Source organism: Salmo trutta, chromosome 24 (genome assembly GCF_901001165.1).
Source record: "Salmo trutta chromosome 24, fSalTru1.1, whole genome shotgun sequence".
In the NCBI taxonomy this organism is placed as follows: domain Eukaryota; kingdom Metazoa; phylum Chordata; class Actinopteri; order Salmoniformes; family Salmonidae; genus Salmo; species Salmo trutta.
This window is the reverse complement of record NC_042980.1, coordinates 30,878,801-30,891,464: the sequence shown is the minus strand read 5'-3', so window position 1 is coordinate 30,891,464 and position 12,664 is coordinate 30,878,801. Positions and strand designations below refer to the sequence as shown.

Sequence of the window (12,664 nt, the reverse complement as noted above, 5' to 3'; positions counted from 1 at the left end):
AATGTTTTAACATATGTTTCCCATGCCAATAAAGCCCTTGAATTGAATTGCGAGAGAGAGAGAGAGAGATTGCGCAGCAGGTAAAACAATGATATACAACCGACTAACTAGACAGCAAATTCAAAACATAGTGTAGTTTGGCTGGTTATCTTGATAGTTAATGCATGTTAATAGCTAAATAGTTAAGGTCATTGTCATGTCTGATGTCCTAAAATATCTTTCTACCTCACTCCAGTATAACTGCAAATGGACAACACGCAGTTGATGAAACCAACACTGATTACTAGTCTGGTTGTAAAACAGTCTCAAGTGCTCAAAATTGGCTAGGATTCTCCTCTCTTTAATACTGGCCATGTATTTCTGACAAAGTTAAAAAATATTATTTGAATAGCCTGATTGACAAGTAACTCCTATGCTGTCAAGATCTCCCCTGAACATTGAATATTTTCACTTTACAAATAGATAAACATCTTAATTAGCTACCTTGCCCACCTTACCTTATTCATTTGATCCCTGGTTCATTGAATGAGGGAATTATTTAATAAAAACATAAAAAGTATTAGGTTGTAATTGCAATGTTGCAGGGTGGCCAACACTCCTGGAGAGTCCAGGAGAGCTACTGGGTGTGCAGGCTTTTGCTTCAGCCCTGCTCGAACACACCACATTATAAAGAAATAAAATAAATCAGCTGCTCAACAGGACCTTGATAAGCTGACTCTAATATGTTTGAGCAGGGATGGATCAAAAGCCTGCACACCCAGTAGTTCTCTAGATGGAGGGTTGATAGGCTACTGTACAAAACACATGTGGTCTATCAGTGCAATATTTTACTTTGTGGGGGGTTAAGTACCTTGCTCAAGGCCAGTACGGCAGGAGATATAATACATGGGATCAGAGACCAGTAGCCTTTCATTGTGTCAATAACAGTGATAATAATGAAGGTTATTTTCTGAAGTGGTTCCTTGCATCATACAACACAATTTTCAGTCAGATTTTTGGCCCATGGTGTTACGGACCATTTTTATTTTTGGACAAGTGACTTGAGCTTTCGGACAAGTAAAAACATCAGTCCTATTTACCCGAAGAACAAGTGGCTAAAAAAGTTAAATGTCAAGCCAAGAATGGTCAATGTTATACAGCCTTTTATGATTGCGATTGACACCCCCAAAGACCAAAGCTGAACACAACTGAATGGCCATTCTGTTATGACAACATAAACTCGGCAAAAAAACAAATGTCCTCTCGCTGTCAACAGCATTTATTTTCAGCAAATTTAACATGTATAAATATTTGTATTAACATAACAAGATTCAACAACAGACAAACTGAACAAGTCCCAAAGACAAGTGACTAACAGAAATGGAATAATGTGTCCCTGGACAAAGGGGGGGTCAAAATCAAAAGTAACAGTCAGTATCTGGTGTGGCCACCAGCTGAATTAAGTACTGCAGAGCATCTCCTCTTCATGGACTGCACCAGATTTGCCAGTTCTTGCTGTGAGATGTTACCCCACTCTTCCACCAAGACACCTGCAAGTTCCCGGACATTTCTGGGGGGAATGGCCCTAGCCCTCACCCTCCGATCCAACAGGTCCCATACGTGCTCAATGAGATTGAGATCCGGGCTCTTCGCTGGCCATGGCAGAACACTGACATTCCTGTCTTGCAGGAAATTACGCACAGAATGAGCAGTATGGCTGGTGGCATTGTCATGCTGGAGGGTCATGTCAGGATGAGCCTGCAGGAAGGGTACCAAATGAGGGAGGAGGATGTCTTCCCTGTAACGCACAGCGTTGAGAGTGCCTGCAATGACAACAAGCTCAGTCCGATGATGCTGTGACACACCGCCCCAGACCATGACGGACCCTCCACCTCCAAATCGATCCCGTTCCAGAGTACAGGCCTCGGTGTAACGCTCATTTCTTCGCCAATAAACGCGAATCCCTGTCCCACCCCTGGTGAGACAAAACCTCAACTCGTCAGTGAAGAGCACTTTTTGCCAGTCCTGTCTGGTCCAGCGACGGTGGGTTTGTGCCCATAAGTGACGTTGTTGCCGGTGATGTCTGGTGAGGACCTGCCTTACAACAGGCCTACAAGCCCTCCTTCTTGGTGTAACTCGGGCAGTTGTTGTTGCCATCCTGTACCTGTCCTGCAGGTGTGATGCTCGGATGTACCGATCCTGTGCAGGTGTTGTTACACGTGGTCTGCCACTGCGAGGACGATCAGCTGTCTGTCCTGTCTCCCTGTAGCTCTGTCTTAGGAGTCTCACAGTACAGACATTACAATTTATTGCCCTGGCCACATCTGCAGTCCTCATGCCTCCTTGCAGCATGCCTAAGGCACGTTCACGCAGATGCGCAGGGACCCTGGGCATCTTTCTTTTGGTGTTTTTCAGAGTCAGTGGAAAGGCCTCTTTAGTGTTCTAAGTTTTCATAACTGTGACCTTAATTGCCTACCGCCTGTAAGCTGTTAGTGTCTTAACGACCGTTCCACAGGTGCATGTTCATTAATTGTTTATGGTTCATTAAACAAGCATGGGAAACAGTGTTTAAACCCTTTATAATGAAGATCTGTGAAGCTATTTGGATATTTACGAATGATCTTTGAAAGACGGGGTCCTGAAAAAGGGACGTTTCTTTTTTTGCTGAGTTTGGTAAACATCAGTGTTTTCGCTGCAGTCATTTAGCTGTGGCACTGTGCCACCCCCCAAAAAATATAGAATATGAAAAAATATTTATACCGTGGCGCACTTTGAAGATGCTGTAACAGTTACATTTACTTTTCCTCTGCAAACAAAATGAGTAATGAAGCGAAAAATCATACAACCCCATAGTAGAATAGTTGATCTATTTGCCTAGTCGGCTTGTTGTGTGTTCTATGCGAAATAAATATTCCTCGAGGTTACGAGAATCAAATATAGGCTTCAAAAAATAGGACACATATATTTAATTGGCCACTCAAACTTTTACCAGCAATAACGGTTTACACTTCATATGGCCTGCGTTTGGTCTAATGAACGAAAGCCTGAATTAATGTAATAAAGAACTGATAATTAACTGGATTATCAAAAACTTTGTGCAGGCTGTGTATTTACCCTGTTAATGTCCTTCCAAACAGGGGATTTTACTCACGCAGCATGTTTCAGCGATGGTGTTGCAGTCTATTCCCTTATTGAACTTTTCTTTTTATTTCTCCGGTTAGGCCTATGTTAGCCATTTTTGTGTGAGCTAGGCAATCCGGGGAAAGTGAACTTGGCAAATTGTCGTATTCTCACGTGGGGAGAGGGAACATGAGCTCTGCGCGTGGACAAATTAGAAATGTTTTAGCACCACACAAATAAGGGACAGTTCCCAGCTCCACATATATATATTTTTTTATTTCATTTTATTTAATCAGGTAGGCTAGTTGAGAACAAGTTCTCATTTACAACTGCGACCTGGCCAAGATAAAGCAAAGCAATTCGACACATACAACACAGAGTTACACATGGAATAAACAAAACATATAGTCAATAATACAATAGAAAAAAAGAAAACAAGAAGTCTATATACAGTGAGTACAAATGAGGTAAGATACGGGAGATAAGGCAATAAATAGGCCATGGTGGCGAAGTAATTACAATATAGCAATTAAAAACTGGAATGGTAGATGTGCAGAAGATGAATGTGATCTGTGAGCTGCTCTGACAGCTGGTGCTTAAAGCTAGTGAGGGAGATATGAGACTCCAGCTTCAGTGATTTTTGCAGTTCGTTCCAGTCATTGGCAGCAGAGAACTGGAAGGAAAGGCGACCAAAGGAGGAATTGGCTTTGGGGGTGACCAGTGAGATATACCTGCTGGAGCGCGTGCTACGAGTGGGTGCTGCTATGGTGACCAGTGAGCTGAGATAAGGCGGGGCTTCACCTAGCAGAGACTTGTAGATAACCTGTAGCCAGTGGGTTTGGCGACGAGTATGAAGCGAGGGCCAACTAACGAGAGTGTACAGGTCGCAGTGGTGGGTAGTGTATGGGGCTTTGGTTACAAAACAGATGGCACTGTGACAGACTGCATCCAATTTGTTGAGTAGAGTGTTGGAGGTTATTTTATAGATGACGTCGCCGAAGTCGAGGATCGGTAGGATAGTCTCATAAACCTGAGAATCCAACCAGGAAGTGGGAAATCTGATGCTTGTAGTCTTTTCAAGTCATTGCCTATTCAACACACAGTGACTTAGGGTTCATTTTGCACTTCCTAAGGCTTCCACTAGATGTCAACCGTCTTTAGAACCTTGTTTCAGGCTTTTGCAGTGAACAGAGAGCGAACAAGAAGGCCGGGAAGTTGGTGACTCAGAAAATGACATGAGTTCATTGGCACGCATTTACGTGATGAGGTAGCTGTGTTCCATAACATTTTTCAAGACATTGGAATCGTCCGGTTGGAATATTATTGAAGTTTTATGTTAAAAAGGCCCTAAAGATTGATGCTACGTTTGACATGTTTCTACGAACGTAAATAGAACTTTCTTTGACTTTTCGTCGTGAAATTTTCATCGCGCTTCCTACATTTGGAGTAGCTTACTGAACGCGCAAACAACAAGGAGGTATTTGGACATAAATTATGGACTTTATCGAACAAAACAACATTCATTGTGGACCTGTGATTCCTGAGAGTGCATTCTGATGAAGATCATCAAAGGTACGTGAATATTTATAATGCTATTTGTGATTTTAGATGACTCCAAAATGGCGGGTATCTGTATTGCTGGTTTGGTTTTCTGAGCGCTCTACTCAGATTATTGCAAAGTGTGCTTTCCCCGTGAAGCTTTTTTGAAATCTGTCACAGCGGTTGCATTATCTATTATTGTTTATCTATTATTCTTTGAATAACAGTTTAATACTTTATCAACGTTTATGATGAGTATTTTTGTAAATTGTTGTGCTCATTCACCGGACGTTTTGGAGGCAAATTATTTTCTGAACATTACGCGCCAATTTGGGGTTTTTGGATATAAATATGAACTTTATTGAACAAAACATACATGTATTGTGTAACATTGAGTCCTAGGAGTGTCATCTGATGAAGATCGGCAAAGGTTAGTGCTTAATTTTAGCTGTATTTCTTGTTTTTGTGACACCTCTCCTGCTTGGAAAATGGCTGTGTGGTTTTTGTTGTTTATGCACTGTCCTAACATAATCTAACTTTATGCTTTCGCCGTAAAGCCTTTTAGAAATTGGACAATGTGGTTGGATTAAGGACAAGTGTATCTTTAAAATGGTGTAAAATAGTTGTATGTTTGAGAAATTTGAATTATGAGATTTTGTTGTTTTGAGTTAGCCGCCCTGATATTTCACTGGCTGTTGATAGTGTGTACCGCGGGTGGGACGCTAGCGTCCCACGTAGCCCATAGAAGTTAACACAGCGTCCAAAGACGGGCCAGAAGTATACAGAATGGTGTCGTCTGCGTCGAGGTGGATCAGAGAATCAGCCGCAGCAAGAGCAACATCATTGATGTATACAGAGAAGCGAGTCGGCCCGAGAATTGAACCACGTTGGGCCCCCATAGAGACTGCCAGTGGTCCGGACAACAGGCCCTCCGATTTGACACACTGAACTCTATCAGAGAAGTAGTTGGTAAACGAGGCGAGGCAATCATTTGAGAAACCAAGGCTGTCGAGTCTGCCAATAAGAATGTGGTGATTGACAGAGTCGAAAGCCTTGGCCAGGTCGATGAATACGGCTGCACAGTAATGTCTCTTATCGATGGCTGTTATGATGTCATTTAGGACCTTGAGCGTGGCTGAGGTGCACCCATGACCAGCTCTGAAACCAGATTGCATAGCGGAGAAGGTACGGTGGGATTCGAAATGGTCGGTAATCTGTTTGTTAACTTGGCTTTCGAAGACCTTAGAAAGACAGGGTAGGGTAGATATAGGTCTGTAGCAGTTAGGGTCTAGAGTGTCACCCCCTTTGAAGAGGGGGATGACTGCGGTAGCTTTCCAATCTTTGGGGGATCTCAGACGATACGAAAGAGGTTGAACAGGCTAGTAACAGGGGTTGCAACAATTTCTGCAGATAATTTTAGAAAGAGAGGGTCCAGATTGTCTAGCCCGGCTTATTTGTAGGGGTCCAGATTTTGCAGCTCTTTCAGAACATCAGCTATCTGGATTTGGGTAAAGAAGAAACGGTGGGGGCTTTGGCAAGTTGCTGTGGAGGGTGCCGGGCAGTTGACCGGGGTAGGGATAGCCAGGTGGAAAACATGGCCAGCCGTAGAGAAATGCTTGTTGAAATTCTCAATTATAGTGGATTTATCAGTGGTAACAGTGTTTCCTAGCCTCAGAGCAGTGGGCAGCTGGGAGGAGGTGCTCTTATTCTCCATGGACTTTACAGTGTCCCAGAACCTTTTTGAGTTTGTACTACAGGATGCAAATTTCTGTTTGAAAAAGCTAGCCTTAGCTTTTCTAACTGCCTGTCTATATTTGTTCCTAACTTCCCTGAAAAGTTGCATATCACGGGGGCTATTCGATGCTAATGCAGAACGCCACAGGATGTTTTTGTGCTGGTCAAGGGCAGACCGGTCTGGAGTGAACCAAGGACTAGATATGTTCCTAGTTCTACATTTTTTGAAGGGGTATGCTTATTTAAGATGGTGAGGAAGACACTTTTAAAGAATAACCAGGCATCCTCTACTGACGGGATGAGGTCAATGTCATTCCAGGATACCCCGGCCAGGTCAATTAGAAAGGCCTGCTCGCAGAAGTGTTTTAGGGAGCGTTTGACAGTGATAAGGGGTTGTTTGGTCGCAGACCCATTACGGATGCAGGCAATGAGGCAGTGATCGCTGAGATCTTGATTGAAAACAGCAGAGGTATATTTGGAGGGCGAGTTAGTTAGGATGATATCTATGAGGGTGCCTGTGTTTACGGATTTGGGGTTGTACCTGGTATGTTCATTGATAATTTGTGTGAGATTGAGGGCCTCAAGCTTAGATTGTAGGATGGCCGGGGTGTTAAGCATGTCCCAGTTTAGGTCACCTAGTAGCACGAGCTCAGAAGATAGATGGGGGGCAATCAATTCACATATGGTGTCGAGGGCACAGCTGGGGGCAGAGGGTGGTCTATAGCAAGCGGCAACGGTGAGAGACTTGTTTCTGGAAAGGTGAGTTTTTAGAAGTAAAAGCTTGAATTGTTTGGCTACAGACTTGGATAGCCTGCAGAGTTCTGTATTACTATCTTTACAGCAGATTGCAACACCGCCCCCTTTGGCAGTTCTATCTTGGCGTAAAATGTTATAGTTAGGGATGTAGATTTCAGGGATTTTGGTGGTTTTCCTAAGCCAGGATTCAGACACGGCTAAGACATCTGGGTTGGCAGAGTGTGCTAAAGCAGTGAGTAAAACAAACTTAGGGAGTAGGCTTCTAATGTTAACATGCATGAAACCAAGGCTTTTACGGTTACAGAAGTCAACAAATGAGAGCACCTGGGGAGTGGGAGTGGAGCTAGGCACTGCAGGACCTGGATTAACCTCTACATCGCCAGAAGAACAGAGGAGAAATAGGATAAGGGTACGGCTAAAGGCTATACGAACTGGCCGTCTAGCACATTCCTGCTGACCAAACCGGACGTGCGCCATCATGCGCAAGTTGATTTTGTTCACCCACACCAGAAGCGATCAGGACACGCTGGTTGAAATATCAAAACAAACTCTGAACCAATTATATTAATTTGGGGTCAGGTCAAAAAGCATTAAACATTTATGGCAATTTAGCTAGCTAGCTTGCTGATGCTAGCTAATTTGTCCTGGGATATAAACATTGGGTTGTTATTTGACCTGAACTGCACAAGGTCCTCTACTCCGACAATTAATCCGCAGATGAGAAAGGAATTCGGTTTACCGTTTTGTCATCTCTCCTCCTTCCTCAGGCTTCTTTTTTACTTCTTTGGACTTTATATGGTGGTTGGCAACCAACTTTACGGTGCATTACTACAACCAACTGGAGTATGGACGTCAGTTCATCTTTCAATCACCTATGTGGGTATATGCTCTTAAAAACCAACGAGGAGATGGGAGAGGCCGGACTTGCAGCGCATTGAGGATCACAAATAGAACCCATTTCTATCGTAGCGCCTGGCCACACAGACGATCGCTGAGGCGCGCAAGCAGTGTGGGTGCAATGATTGAATAACACGTATGTGTACATTTATTTGGCAACGCTCGCACACACGACCGGTGGTCAGCATGTTGTCTGACTCGCACAGAATAGAATTCACATCACAATGCAAAACAACAACCTGCTGGGTTTAAAACAAAGTGTATTATCTTGATTTAAAATGTAATTATTCTAAACTGCTAGCCAACCCAAGGGTTGAAAGAATGTTTTAATTGTTTTGTGGCTCACCCAGGTATCTGACCCAATGCAGGACTCTACTAATGATTAGCCCAACAGGGGAAATGCAGATAGGCTGAAGCATGGGATTGCCTATTTATTTATAGCCACCATGCTGATTCAGTTGGGTTACAGGTCATCATGCTTATTGCTAATAGCATACCTGATAATATGGACCACGTCCTTTTAAAAAGTTACCAATTGGGGGCTAAATCAAGTAGCCTAGTTGAATCTAATGTGACACGTTGACAAAAATCCCATTTAATTCCACTCAGAAAAAAAGAGCTGCAATAAGTTGTTTCCTTTCCATTTGATAAATTCAATTCCAAGATGTGTTTGTTTGCGTGCTTGATGAAATCAGAAGTTCTGACCAATCTCTCTACTGTAATTCTTCTTCTCACACTTATGTGACAGAAAATGCAACAGGGAAATGAAGTGTGGTGGTGTTCAAGATCCCTAATCGGTTTATTCATGTTTTGAAAAAAGGCTTCTACAAATGCCATATAGGACAGTGGGGGCTCTACTCCACATCCTTATAAAGCCAATCTGCCAGCTATGCTCAATACTTTTGCAATAGTGGTTGAAGGGGGGTGGACAGGTGTTAAATAGTATCCATAAGGTTGCTGTGGGTTCTATATATTAAAAATAACAACATGCATTATTCATATCAAAATGGCAAAAATAAATAGCAAAACAACCCATTTGTTGATATGTGCTAGAACCAAGTCACTGATACAGCAAGGAGCAAATATTCACAGTGCTGCACTGCAGTCTGGAGTCTGTGGTCTTCATTCACGTGTCTACTTCCTGCAAAGAGCTTGGACAGGCAACGTTCCACCGACAAGACTTATCAGATGATGCCTCTACCCTCATAATAGAGGTGTGGTTAGAGACATTTGGGATTCGAACTGAACACTGAAGCACTGCATTAGACAGACTGTACACAGGCCACAGTGTCATACATTATCTGCAAACTGGCAACACTCACATTAAGCATCTCCAATCCAAAACTAAATCTAGAACTGGCTTCCAATATCGCAACAAAGCATCCTTCACTCATGCTGCCAAACATACCCTCGTAAAACTGCCCATCCTACTGATCCTCGACTTCGGTGATGTCATCTATAAAATAGCCCCCAACACTCTACTCAACAAACTGGATGCAGTCTATCACAGTGCCATCCGTTTTGTCACCAAAGCCCCATACACTACCCACCACTGCGACCTGTACACTCTCGTTGGCTGGCCCTCGCTTCATACTCGTCGCCAAACCCACTGGCTACAGGTTATCTACAAGTCTCTGCTAGGTAAAGCCCCACCTTATCTCAGCTCACTGGTCACCATAGCAGCACCCACTCGTAGCATGCGCTCCAGCAGGTATATCTCACTGGTCACCCCCAAAGCCAATTCCTCCTTTGGTCATCTTTCCTTCCAGTTCTCTGCTGCCAATGACTGGAACGAACTGCAAAAATCTCCCTCAACAGCTTTAAGCACCAGCTGTCAGAGCAGCTCACAGATCACTGCACCTGTACATAGCCCATCTGTAAACAGCCCATCTATATCTACCTCATCCCCATACTGTATTTATTTATTTATCTTGCTCCTTTACACCCCAGTATCTCTACTTGCACATTCATCTTCTGCACATCTACCATTCCAGTGTTTAATTGCTATATTGTAATTACTTCGCCACCGTGGCCTATTTATTGCCTTAACTTACCTCATTTGCACTCACTGTATATAGACCTTTTGTTTTCTTTTGTTCTACTGTATTATTGACTGTATGTTTTGTTTATTCCATGTGTAACTCTGTGTTGTTGTATGTGTCGAATTGCTTTGCTTTATCTTGGCCAGGTCGCAGTTGCTAATGAGAACATGTTCTCAACTAGCCTACCTGGTTAAATAAAGGTGAAATAAAAAATCAAATACACAGCATACAGCTAAAACGGCATCATTTCCATTAAATCATGTGGAGTGACTTAGGTATGATGTAATTACGACAAGCACATGCCCATGCCATCATCATACCCCGGGTGGTCCCTGATACTCTTCTACGCTCAACATAATTACCATTTGGTCATATTATATAACGCTCAAGCTACTGTTTATGACTGATGCATGATGCACAGTGAAGCAGCTACCAGACACCTGAATATGCCATATTATAAACTATTCTATTCCTGCTGCTAGACTGCGAATGCAACTCAAGTCATTTATATAATTTATTGCCATCAAGACCCATGTTTGGGGCTACTAATAGCTGATGCTCCCTAATGATGTGACTCAGTACATGAAAAAGCCTACCACATTTGGCCCAAAGCTCTCCCTCTCTCCCATCAGGCCGTGCCCTTGACTACACAAGCCGGGTAAAAGCTCTGTTCCATCGCGAGGACCACAGCTCCTCCGGTTCCACTCAAGACAACCGGATAACGATGTCAACCCGCCATGCTATCATTTTTATTCAGAAAACTTAGAGCAAATGTTCTAAAACTTTAGGTGGACAATAGACAGATGACAAATATAATTAATTGATACCCGATAAGCTGCTCTGACGAAGAGAGGAGCGGGGGAGATGGGGTCTGTGAGCTAACTTGAGGACCACAAAACGTGGTTCAGTTCCGTTCCCACCCCTGCTGCCCCGGCCTTCCACGGAATGGATTAGCGGCGAACTTGGTGTCGAGCCAACGAGACTGCGCCATTGTTATTACAGAAAAAAACATCACAAGTTATTCGCGACCCACGTGACGTTTAGTCGCATAAGCAACAAAAATCCTAAAAAGCAACGTATTATTCACGTTTCTACAGTACCACTCTACCCTGCTTCAAATGCCAATGTGATGATAGGCTACATAGCTAGCTAGAAGAAGAAAAAACAATCACCGTGCTCAGACGCTAACACACATTATTATTCAGTGGACATTACTTGTTTTCACAACACAGTCTGAAAACCAAAACAAAGGTATTGTTTTTGTGATACCTGTGTAACGTAAACGTTTAATTGGAAAGTTGCCCCAGAGACTATCCGGGGCAATCACAGAAAATACACGTTCAGTTGCCACCCGAAAGGGGGCGCTATACTGTTACATATCTAGAAACTGCTCTGTTTGTGTCAATAAAATAGTTGACAGACCTAAAAACATATGTACTCTCAGTATGTCCTTTTTAGAACACTGATCCAAACCTGAGGGGGTAACTAAACATTTTCAACAAGGCAAGGGCAAAAATGTGCCCCCCTTCCGTCAGCAAGCAGCACTGCCTCACGTCCGCCATTAGAGAGCGAGCGAAACAATACGAGAGAGCGGAGGCAATATGACTAGTACCCTGCCACGGCAGAGAGGGGGAGGAAATCTCAAGCGGGGTAAAAAATGTACTGCTAAATCGTCACAAATGCTGACTTTATACCATAGCAGGAGACTCAAGGGAGCCCGTGGACATATAGCTAGTTGCTGAAACTTTGACTAACTAACCGTAACATTTGAATAAAAAGTATCTGAAATTCTTACCCGAGTAGAGCTTGAAACGATATAGCGCCACTTTTGTGCCTTGACATAAATCGGGGAACGCATGCGCCTCAATGTAAAGACCAAAGATGGTGGATAAATGAAGATATCCCATAAAGGCCGTTTACAATTGAGAAAAATGGCCACAGTTCCGGTCTACTTAAGGGGTGACTCTCCCATAGGCACCAATGCGATAGCAGCTGGGTCTGGTCTACTTAGGTAATTGACTGTATATGAACTAGAAAAAAGGAACCTATGAAATGTCTCGATTTCTCTTCCGTCTCTGGTAAAGACGTTCTAGTCCGCGCGTGGGAGGATACTGCCAACGGGATCCTTCTCGCTTCTCATCGTCGCGCAAGCGCACAATGTTCAATCAGAAGTGGTGCGGTTGACAATTAAATTGGTCTAGAATAAGTAGTCTACCTGAAACTCATATACAAATACCTGCACATTACCATAAACCACCCGCATAATGAATGTGGCAATGATTACGCATTTTACTTTGCCATCTGGCGTGTTTACGTTTGGACCGCAATCGAGGTCGCATTGACCGCACTAGTGAGATCCAATCAGCATTCAGTCCGGTCACGGTTGCGTTCAGGTCTAACACACGTCTACCTACCGGTGGTTCAATGCATTACATCATACTTTTCCAATAGGAGAATACGATGTGTAACATTTTTCATTTATTTAACCTTTATTTAATTAGGCAAGTCAGTTATTAAGAACAAATTCTCATTTACAATGACGGCCTATTAATAAAATACATGTTTAAACGGTCGAAAATAACGTCAAACACCACCCT

The 12,664-nt window shown here is 43.2% G+C and overlaps 1 protein-coding gene across 3 annotated transcripts in view; it reads right to left on the bottom strand.

Moving 5' to 3' along the window:
- Nucleotides 1–12,199, bottom strand: part of zmym2 (zinc finger, MYM-type 2) — a 41,265-nt gene extending 29,066 nt beyond the window's left edge. For 2 of the 3 annotated variants that reach the window (XM_029711812.1, XM_029711813.1), the window contains exon 1: nt 11,863–12,198. The gene's annotated coding sequence lies outside the window, so the exon portion shown is untranslated. Of the gene's footprint in view, nt 1–11,862 lie in introns of all 3 variants that reach the window. The other variant, XM_029711810.1, reaches the window with a different exon arrangement.
- Nucleotides 12,200–12,664: the final 465 nt, after the last annotated feature.